Source organism: Hydra viridissima, unplaced genomic scaffold (genome assembly GCF_058129835.1).
Source record: "Hydra viridissima isolate aposymbiotic clone 2 unplaced genomic scaffold, HvirCarnegie_v1 scaffold_6, whole genome shotgun sequence".
Taxonomy (NCBI): Eukaryota; Metazoa; Cnidaria; class Hydrozoa; order Anthoathecata; family Hydridae; genus Hydra; species Hydra viridissima.
In genome coordinates this window covers 18,848,648-18,860,789 of record NW_028324305.1, presented here as the reverse complement: position 1 = coordinate 18,860,789, position 12,142 = coordinate 18,848,648, and positions in this window count along the sequence as shown.

Here is a 12,142-nt window from a genome sequence, read left to right as displayed (position 1 = left end):
TCTTCTTCTTCTTCTTATTATTATTATTATTATTATTATTATTATTATTATTATTATTATTATTATTATTATTATTATTATTATTATTATTATTATTATTATTATTATCATTACTATTATTACTATTATTATTGTTATTATTGTTATTATTATTGTTATTATTATTATTATTATTATTATTATTGTTATTATTATTATTATTTCTTTTATCATTACTATTATTACTATTATTTTTGTTATTATTGTTACTATTATTGTTATTATTACTATTATTATTATTATTATTATTATTATTATTATTATTATTATTATTATTATTATTATTATTATTATTATTATTATCATTATTATTATTATTATTATTATTATTGTTATTATTATTATTATTGTTATTATTGTTATTATTATTATTATTATTATTATTATTATTGTTGTTATTATTATTATTATTATTGTTATTATTATTATTATTATTATTATTATTATTATTATTATTATTATTATTATTATTATTATTATTATTATTATTATTATTATTATTATTATTATTACATTAATTATCAGCGTTATAACATAGCATAATACTCATGACAAAACACACTACTCATAACAAAACAACATTAATTTGTTAATGACGTTTTAGTGATTTAATTTATCTAAGAGTTTTGTTAAGTGTATTGTAAACTCTGGAAAACTTAAATTTTTTAGCTATAAGAAATATGGAAACATTAAAATAAATTTTTTTCCTTCTTTTTTTGAAGCTTAGCATGATTTTGAGTCCATTTTAGGGAGTATATTACAGATACCGTTATTTTTTTCTCTTAATGTCTTTTCGAAAGATAATAGAATATATTGAAGTTAGCATTCATGGGCGCCGGCAGGCAAGGGCAAGAGGGGGCAGTTGCCCCCTCCTGAAAAAACAAAATAACAAACTTAATATTCATAAAATTTCTTTTAACTGTTAGAAGATTTTATTTCGATATCTCATCAATTTAACTCATTTATAGTTTACACATTTTAATGTAAACTACTACCGTTTAAAATCAAATATTACTATCAAATGCAATGACTTCCACGATGGCGGAAGCTTTTTTATAAAGGCATATTTTATGTTTTAAAAAAAAGATATTTGAATGAAAGTTTAAAAAAATATATGATAGAAAAAGATCATAGAAAAATAAAAAAGGAATAAATAGAAAAAACAATAGATAAAGGAGAAGTATAGAAAACAAAAAAAAGAGAGGAAGAAAAATAAAGGAAAATATAGGAAATAATAATAATAATAAAAAGAAATCGAATTACAATAACAAAGTTCTTACACAAACAAATAAACTTCGAACTAACGAAGAAAGATGTCAATGTGTCAGTTTCATTTACTTTTTTATGCTGTTGTTTTTTTGTTTGTTGGCAAAATGTTTCTTGTTTGTATTGTATTTCTATTTATTTATTTTTTCCAATTTATTGTGCTATATTCATTTTAATAATACTATTACCTTGTGTTTTTTGCTTGCTAAATGTTGATTATTATAATTATATATATTTAATTTGATTAACTTGCATTAACCTGCGTATTTTAATTTTTGTTTTGTTTTTTGGAATGTCTAATTTGTATGTAATAAATCATTTAATGTTTTTTAACTAATCATTATATTATTATAAAATTTAGCATTATTAGGTATAATTTAGCTTTATTAGCAATCTGAGCGTTTGTCTGGCCTTTGCATGATGAGCGTGCATTGTGAAAAAATACGCTCCAGAAAATCTGAATTTATGGAACAAATTGTAAATAAGTTTGGAAGTGAACGCAGACGACTACAATTTCTATTTACTGAATAACAATGATTTAATTCTTGTGTTTTTATTTTTATATTTTCTTTAATTTTTTGTTGTCACTGGTCTTATAAAATGACTTGATAAATTGATACATTTATGTAGTTTTTGAAATATCACTGTTAAATTTTGTTTTGCCCCCCCCCCCCCCTTGTAAAAAATCCTGCTGGCGCCCATGTTAGCATTCATAAGTAACATATTCCAGGTAGCTGTTTCCCAATTCTTTTTACCTTGAACTTGACATTGTAACTATGGATTTTAAACTTCTCTATTACGGAGATGTTTAATAACTACGTGATTTTCCATATATTCATAATTATTATTTTTCGTGTGAACTCTATATTTCGCGTGAACTCTATTTTCGTGTGAACTCTATGTTTCGCCATTCAGCTTATCATTTACACTCTCATTTTTTTGATTGTCTTAAAACACGGGGGCAGGTAGGGAGAGAATGAAAACATTAATTAAATAATAATACTCATAGAAGTTGAAGCGCGACACGAAAAAGCATAGTTGCTTATACAGAAGCAAATAAAATCCTGGAATTGATAGTTAGCTTTTTCTATACATAAGTAAAAACTACTGTAAGAGGAAATTAGCTTCCCGTAAAAATAAAAATTTAATAAACCTGGAAATCTCTATGTGTGGAAGCCGCTCTAATCAATTCTGATGGAATATTGATAAAAATTTAGCATAGCTAAATGTATAAAAGTATTCATTTAAACTATTACGGCTTTAAACAAAATAAAACTTAGTTTTTTTTTATTGTGAAAAGTAAAACTTAAATATAAAAAACTCATCATAAAAATGCTACGTTTTTGGGTTTGTTCATTTGAACGCGCAATTTATCTAAATCTATTTAAGAACTCATGAGAGAGAGAGAGAGAGAGAGAGAGAGAGGGTTAAAGTTGTTATGTTCAACTGAACGCCTTGTTTTCACATTTGATATTACATTTTTATCCACAGCATAATTTCAAGCTTGACATTCTGCTTTACTTTTTAAATTTTTCTTGATAAAAATAAAATGATAGCTTTATTGTTTTTTCTTTATTAGAATAGATTTTTTTTATAATGCAGCTGCTACTACATTATAATTCAAATCTATTCAAAATGTATTCAACTAAAAAACTGAAATACTATCCCTTATGAAATAGTTTCTGAAAATAAGTTTTCCATGTTTCACTAAATTGTCTAAAACTCTTTCTTTCTCTAGAATATTTTTTACCGAGGTATAATTATATTTAGTAACATTTATGTATTGAATACTAAGTGCAACAGTTGCGCCTTAAGTATTGCAAATTTCTGAAACAGGTTTGATAACATCTTCATGATTAAGTTTAAAATTATTTTTTCGCATTAAAGAATATTTTAGTGTAATTCCCGTCACTTGTTTTTGAAAATTATAAATTGTCCTTTCTTATTGGAAATTATAGATTTTTTAACTTGATTTATAAGAAAAGTTTTCGTTTGAAATTTGTCGTGATTTTGTTTCGTTATAGACTTTCTACATTTGGAGTCTAAAAACACTTTCTGCACGTATTTGTACCAATTTAAATTAAATAATATTTACAAACGGATATTATTTATAAAAAAAGACGCCATTTATAACTTGACATTCTCTATATAGTTCACCGAAATTACACTATATTTTGTATATAATAATAAATTAACGAAATTGCCTTTTCTTTGTCATCTGTAATTGCATTACTGAAATTCAGTATCTTCTGTAATTGCATCATTGTACATCAGTGCGCAGATTACTACTAAAAAAATAAACTATACTCTTCTAAAAAAATACAGATTAATAATGAAAATTAGAACATAAATATCTTATCGGAACAAATGATTACAAAAGTGTTTCAATAAAACTTCAAAAGGTAATTTCATTCTTAGTTCATTCGAAGTTTTTTTTTCGAAATCTCATTATGATTAAGTTTCCTTCCTTTACAATAACAACGATATTTTTTTTATTATTTTTTTAAGTAGCTAGCTACTTTAGAGTGGAATTTTATAAAATGTTTCGCAGTTTGAAAATTTTTAGAACACCATTAAAAAATAGAACAGTTAAATAAATCCCATCATCATTATAAATATAATTAATAGTAAAAAATTTTCAAAAATTTAAATTGTGAGCATATTTCTAATACTGAGTATGAATACATTTCGGATCCACCATTTATCTAATGAGATTAGCCTTAGCTCTGATTCAGTTTTCCACATAAAACCTAGCATATAAAAATGTCTTTGTTTTCGATGAGTTTTTCATGTGGTTTTGTTTCGTTTGTTAATATGCGTGATTCTTTAAATTTAGATTGATTTTATCATTTCTTATTTAAAGTCAGCTAAGAAATTATTTCGAATATCGCTGTAGGATATTACAAACTCATTTCGTGTAGCCCTTATCTGCAACTTGAAACGCTCAAAATATATATGCAATTTAAGGACGAGTCGCTTTAAAATTTTATTTATATTGTGTGACGTTAATCTCCAATTTCAATTGCTCAAAAGTGTATATGCTTTTGAAGACAACACCGTGTAAAAATTTACAAAATTCGTGTAGACCTTATATTTTTAAGTACTCGAAAGTATATATATGCAGTTTAAGGCGACAAGCTGTAAAATATTGTTAGTTCCGTGTAGATCTAATCTCCAATTTTAAACATTTTTTTTATTGTATTATATTCGGATTGTATATCTTTATTTCATTAGTAATTATAATGTATAATATATGGTATATTTACTTACATCTAATTTAATCCATAAAATATGCTTGTTTATATATATAGTATATTTATTATATATTTCTATATTAGATTTTTCATTGAGTTTTCCTTATATTTATTTATCATTTATTATATTTGTATTTATTATACTTTATTTATTATACATTATTTAGGGTGGCCATCTGCGAGTATTGTGAGGTGGGGCTTTTTATAATTTACTTATGGGTATATTTTAGGGAATGGGGATGGGGTTTTGGTATTTCGCATAGGTTAGGAGGTTCGGGTTAAAAATGTGTGGGGATATGGGGAAGCCTCTTGGTTCTGTGTAGCACTCTGACTTATTCTTGTTAACACGCGTACTTTTCTTTACGTGCAAACTTTTATTTTAACTCTAATAATAACAGTCCTTTTTCTTTAATATACCGTAATCGTTATTGAAATCTCTACACTTGAAAATTATATAAATACTTATTCTTCTAAACTCCTTTTATAAAATCAAACCTCCGGTCTACTTATATTCCGAAGAACCTAAAACTTTGTACCAACTCTTCTCTTCGTAATTCTTGAAGTTGAGTCTTGTATCCCCTCCTTACGTATCTCTTAACTAACTCCTGACTGACCACTGACTGACTCTCATTTACCGACTAAACCCAACTAATTCTTCTCTGATTCCTACTCCAACTCATTCTTCTGTTTTGTATCTCCCTTTTTGTATTGGTTCCAATGCTTCGGGCGTTGGCGTCTTTTCATTTTTTATTCGTTATTGTGTAAATTATTAATTAATGGCTTTAGGTGGTTTTATTTTTATTAACGACATCTTGTTTTACTTAGAATTAGCTTCCTCACAGTATTTAGCCAGGACAGTCTCGTATTTTTACAAAATGTCCCGTGTCCTTTATTTGACCACATTTGTCCCGTATTTTTAAATTAATTAGTACAAATTTCACTTTTGAATTTTTAATGAAAATTTTAACGTTTTTTTTTAAAATCAATTTGCAAATAATGATGTTGTCAAACATTTCTATTTGAAAAACTAAATTTGTCATTTTATTAAATCAAAATATTGTTTTATAAATTAAACTTCTTTTGTCTCACTAAAATAATGTTTTCATCAAATAAATTAGTCAAGGAACAGTTTTGATGTTGTATCAAAGTAGCAAATGTAAAAATCGACTTGATATTAGACAGTTGATTCATTGACAACAATTAATTACAAATCTAAATTAAAATGCTTACATTTTCATAATCTAATTAAGGGAAATGTTTCCTTCCTTAATAATGTTATTTCAAAAGAAAAATATATAAAGTAAAAGTAAATTTATTTTTAAAACTTAATTTATTTGAAAAAATATCTCACAGTTATTATTGAATTTCTCAGCCATTAAATTAAATTTTAAATTAGACAAAAAAAAATTTTTTTTGCAGCACAATAACGTTGTACTTGAGATTGCATTCTCAATTTTTTTTACTTAAACGCACTTTTGTCATTCATTAAGAAATAAATTATATCTGAAAATGTTGAGGAACTTTTTAAAAATAACTACAAAATTTAAAATATTTTGAAAAACAAATTAAAAACTACTTTTTGCTTCAATATATTTACAATAAAATTTTTTTAGCTAATGTCCCGTATTTTTAGCAAAAATCCCGTATTTTTTGCCAATTTTCCCGTTTTTTTTTGAAAAAAATCGAAGGCCACCCTAACTTTATATATTGTTTATTGTATTTTATTTATACTTTATCTTTTATTTCTTTCGAATAATTACTTGAAAATATATAAGTTGTTCAATTGATTTCGTGTAGACCTAATCTGCAATATTAGATACTCGAAAGTATATATGCAGTTTAAGGCGACACGCTGTAAAATGTATAAAATTCGTGTAGACCTTATCTCCATTTTTAAGTACTCGAAAGTATGTATGCAGTTTAAGGCGACAAGCTGTAAATAATTTGTTAGTTCCGTGTAGACCTAATCTTCAATTTTAAACTTTTTTTTTTAAATTGTTTTATGTTCGTAATATACATTTTTATTTGATTTGTGTCTATAATATATAGCATATAGTATAATTATTTGCATCTAATTTAATTCACAAAATAATTTGTTTTTATATGGCATATTTATTATATATTTCTATATTATATTATTTTTCTTTGAGTTTTCATCATATTTTTTTATCATTTACTATATTTATCATTTGTTATATGTATTCATTATACTTTATTTATTATACTTTATTTATTGTTTATTGTATTTTATTTATACTTTTTCTTTTATTTCTTTCAAATAATTACTTGAAAGTATGTAAGTTGTTCAAATGATTTCGTGTAGACCTAATCTGCAATATTAGATACTCGAAAGTATATATGCAGTTTAAGGCGACACGCTGTAAAATATTGTTAGTTCCGTGTAGACCTAATCTCCAATTTTTAACATTTTTTTTTTAATTGTTTTATATTCGTAATATATATATTTATTTGATTTGTATTGATGATATACATCATGTATTCATTATGATTTGCATACATATATCGTATTTTATAAATTTATACTTCTTACCATTTTGCATATTGTGCATATATTTTTACATAGTATATTCAATATATTTATTCTATATTTATTATTTATTCCTATTGTAATTTATCTATTATTCATCATGTTTTATTTATATATATTACTTTTCATTCATCAAAAATTTCGACTATCTAATCGAATGTATATTAGTAGCCTAATCTCAAATTTGAAGTATTCGAAATTATATGCAGTTTAAGGCGACATCATTGCAAAATAATATCGATATCGCAGCATTATATTCTTATTGAAGTACAATAGAACAAATATGTAGCATTGGATGAAGTTATTGCATTATTTTGTTGAGAAATAACAGGTTGGTGTTAAGTTAAACACAGTTTTTAAGTATACAAGGAAGTGTCCATTGCAAGCATCATTTCTTGTTAAGCGCGGTAAAAATGTAAAGAAACTATGATGATGTGGATAGATTTATATAGAAACCTTGATAGTTATTGAATTGGTATAACTAATATTGTTTACATTGATATAGCATAATATTGTTTAAAAAAACTAATTTAAAAAAGATTTTCATTACTTAAAAATCTACGCATTACTTTTAAATTATGAAATGACGTAACTTTGATTCCGTGCCAAATTGAATTTTTTTTGGCGTAAGAAAATGTATATCTTGTTTATTTCGATACACACTCGTTTTCAAGACAAAACAAAATATTTTTTAAATAAGTATTCTAAAAGTCTTTATTAAACAGTTTTTACTTTTTTGATATAGACTTAAATAACATAAATAATTGTTATAAATATTCGTGTAGGCCTAATCTTCACTTTTAAGGATTTGTACGATATACATGCTTAATAATAAAACGCTGGTTTTTAGCGAAATTTTAAATAAAAAACAAAAATATTAAATGGAAACTCTATAAATGATCAAAGAAAACCACGCAGATTGTGAAAAAAGTATCAGCTAAAAAAAATTAGTCAGAAAAATTATGCTTGAATTAAGGTCTACACGAAATATGTCGCCCTTAGTTATATGTAGACCTAATATAGCAAACTTTCACATTTCGTGTAGACGTAAACTGCTCTTATATATATATATATATATATATATATATATATATATATATATATATATATATATATATATATATATATATATATATATGCGTACGTTCCGTTTGAGTTCCGTTTGTAAACGCATTTATACGCGTAAGTTGCGTTTGAGTTACGTTTTTAAACGCATTTTATATGAGTAAGTTGCGTATTAAATGCGTGCGTAAACGCAGTTATTTGCGTAAATTGCGTTTACGTTTACGTAATTAAACGCAATAAATTGCTTCAAATGCGTTTGAGTTTGCGTGTGAGTTTTTATTTCGGAACGCAAACGCAAAACGCAGCTTTTTTTGCATTCCAATGTATGCACACAACAAAGAATAACATAACAGTAATAATATACTACATATAACAACAATAACAATATGTAATGAGTAACAAATAACAGCATAACACATACACAATAAGCAATAGATAATACATAATAATAAAAATAGCATACACATATACAATAGATAATATACAATAATAAAAGTAAACAACCACAACCAATAATCATAAAAACAATATACCTAATAAAAAATAATATAACAAATAATTAACAATATACCAAATAAAAAATAATATACCTAATAATAAACGATATACTACAATAACTAATAATTGATTACATATAAAATAAATATAACGAATGATAACAAATAACAACAAAATAAAAAGTAATAAGCGATAAACTATAAAAACTAAAAAAACAATAAATACGAGAAATAATAATAAAAAAATTAAATAATAAATAAAAAATACACCAAAACCCTAAAATCTCATCTCTAGATCTACACCAGCGTCCGAACTTTCCCTTTAATCCCCCCGCACCACGCGAGCATCCACCTCCCCCCACACTGACTGCGCAGTCACCCCCAGCACTCTACACCCTGCACCTTTGCACGCTCCTACGCGCACCTCCCCCATTCTCTATCACCTGATGTTTTTTGCCAACAGTCCGTACTCGATCCCTCCCAACACTTTCTCTTCATAATAAACCTCTCCCTGGACACCTGTCCGTTTTTGATTTTTTAATAAAGCTACACTAACACTAGATCTAACCGAGTTCCTTCCTTCTCTTTCCACTTGGGCTTCCACGGCCGTATGCGTTCCACCTGAGTAGTCGAACTTCAATGGTCTTTGGGATGTGATCCTGGATGCCTGACCGTCCTCGCCGAGCGGCTGGGCGAGCTGCTACGGATAATTTGCACTTTGCGGCTCATTGCGTTGTTCCCGGTCGACTCTCGCTCCTTGGTCTGGGGAACTGCTTCGGATAATTTGCACTTTGCAGTTCTGGTCGGTTGCTCCGGTAGAATCCTCATCGTTCGGCTTGGCGAACCGCTTCGGACAATTTGCACTTTGTGGTTCCCGACTGGTTTCCGGCCATCCATACCGCGTTCAGTTTGGTGTAGCTGCTACGGAAAATTTGCAGTTTGTGGCTCGCGGCTGGTCTCCGGTCAACTCTTGCCGCTCGATCCGTGGAACCACCTCTATCAGTTTGCACCGTGTGGACCGCTACCGGAGACCTTCCAACCCGCACCGCTTGGTCGAGTTAGACCGATACCTTTGCCGACCCGTGCCGTAAGGCCTGGTGAATCGCCCTGGATTCGTGGCCGGGGTCCTGGGAGATCTGAACCTTACCGAGAAGGTAGGCTACAAACCAAAAAAAGCAAATAAACCTAAAGTACATTAATTCATAGAATGGTAAGTTAATTCTGGTTCAATAACTAAGGCAACCTGGTAACTCGAATATGAAGTTTTTAATTTGCCATGGCAGTCTTGTTCTTTTTATTTACAAGTATTATAAATGTCGTTGTTGGAATACTATATTTATAAGACGCTTCATTTTACCTTATTTTGCTTCTTTTTTTTTTTATTTCTTCAACAGACCTTTTTAGGTTTCCAACTTTCCATTAACCATAATTACGCAGTCTTTACATCTTAAGCAAAATAAAAAAAAGTCTACCGTTAAGACATTAGAGTAGACTAATTAAATTTATTGAGTTAATTGCGTATGATTAACTAATTAAATTGATTAGACTGCTAGCTTTGTCCTTTGTGCTTATTTTTTAAACTTCATACTTAACCCACTAATCTTATTTTCCAATTATTCGTTAAAAAATACACTTTATAGTTTAAAAGAAATACAAATGTTTCTGATCAGTTTTTACATTCACATATTTTAAACCACAAAACAAGTTGCGTAAATTATTTTATAGCTTAAAACAAGTCTAAATACCAATTTTGACAAAACAAACAGTAATGTCTAATTATCGATACAGTTTTGAACAAATGTTTTATAATTCGGACATCAAGTAGTACAGTTTTAAAATAACAAAGTTTTAATATTGTTTCAACATAGGACCATGGTGTTGCAGCAAAATATTCTGTTCAATCAACAACTTACAATGCCAGCAATTTATATAATATAGATGTTGACTCCTCATATTTGTTATCTAAAAAATTCATTTATCAAACCTTCTATTGTTTGCCTTCTGTACTAGTTTAAATGTGAAGACAAAGTTGCATCGCGCATAAAAAAACTTTAAAAAAGAAACAATTTTGATCACTAAAGTTTATACTTTTAACATACTCTATTAGAAAGTTTAAAAAACATAAAGAAAATTAGTCCTCATAAAATACCATAAAAGTATAAGATGTTTTATTTTCGGAATAAAGTTAACAAGTCCAATTAAAGAGGTGGTCTGCAATCGGCAACTCTCCCCTGCCTCATTTTTTTTGTAAATTTCACTCTACCTTTATAAGGTTGCTAAAAAGGTAGCATTTTATCCGACAGCTCTGAAAGTTTGATCAATGTTAGCCGTTTTGTATTGACTAATGCACTATTACAAAAACATTTTATACTAACTAACTAAGAAAGATAAAATCCTTTTGGTTCGCAAGCTAGACCAAGATTAGGCTCAGTTTAATTTTTTTAAATGTGTTTGAAATGACAGAAATTAGCCGTTAACGCAAGCTTGAAGAATATCCTTTTCAATTCCCAGATGCAATTTCCGGAACTATTTTTCATAAATAGTCCTATAGCCATTCGTCAATATTTTCCCCAATATTGTCCTTTGATAATCCTAAGTGAAACTCGTTCCCTAGGAATACGTAACAATAATCTCTATTTATATTTTAAACTTTGACAGAGTCTTCATATTTGTTTTAAGGTGTTTTGTTCTTTAGGTTTAGTTTTATGACCAGTATCATCGGATATTGCTGTCTTTGTCAACAGACAAATGCTTTTCGAAAGTTTGTGTGGCTAAATCATCCGTTCTCTAAGTTTTAAGAAATAATTGCCTTAAATTAAATCTAGCCCCCAAAAATATTGTCTACATGCTGTTTTGAAATGTTAAGCCCAGTGGTTTAAAGTTAATTTCTTTCCACGGCAGTGCAGACGAACAGCTGCTCCATAAAGTGTCATAAAACATGTGTCTTCATTAAACCCTTAGCCAGCTAAGATTTAAATACTCATTAAAAAAAAAAAGATGGAATTTTGCAAAGATGTGTTGGTTCCACTTTTTAACACTGAGGAAAAAAAAACATAAAACCGATAGCTGTTTTTTTGAACAAAAACTGTCATTAACATATCTCAAAATGATCCCAAAATCCTAACCCCGAGATCAAAAAAAAGGACAGAGCCACTGGGAAACCGACAAACAAAGATCTAGAAACAACGGAATTGAACATAACTGGTGATCAAAAAGGGGCATAAAAAATTTTAAACCTCAATTATCCGAATCCAAAAGATTTCGTTAAAATCCTTCTAGTTACGCTTCTATAGCTACATGATCTGTTGATTAAAATCTAATCTTAAGCCTAACCCAAAACCTAATCCTTACGGTCAAATTGTTTTTCAAAGCAATATCAAATGCCAATAAAGGTGTTGGCTTAGTTGAAATACCATAGTTCATTTTAAATGTAAGTAGTAAATAACTTGATAAATTTTTTTCATCTTCTACCG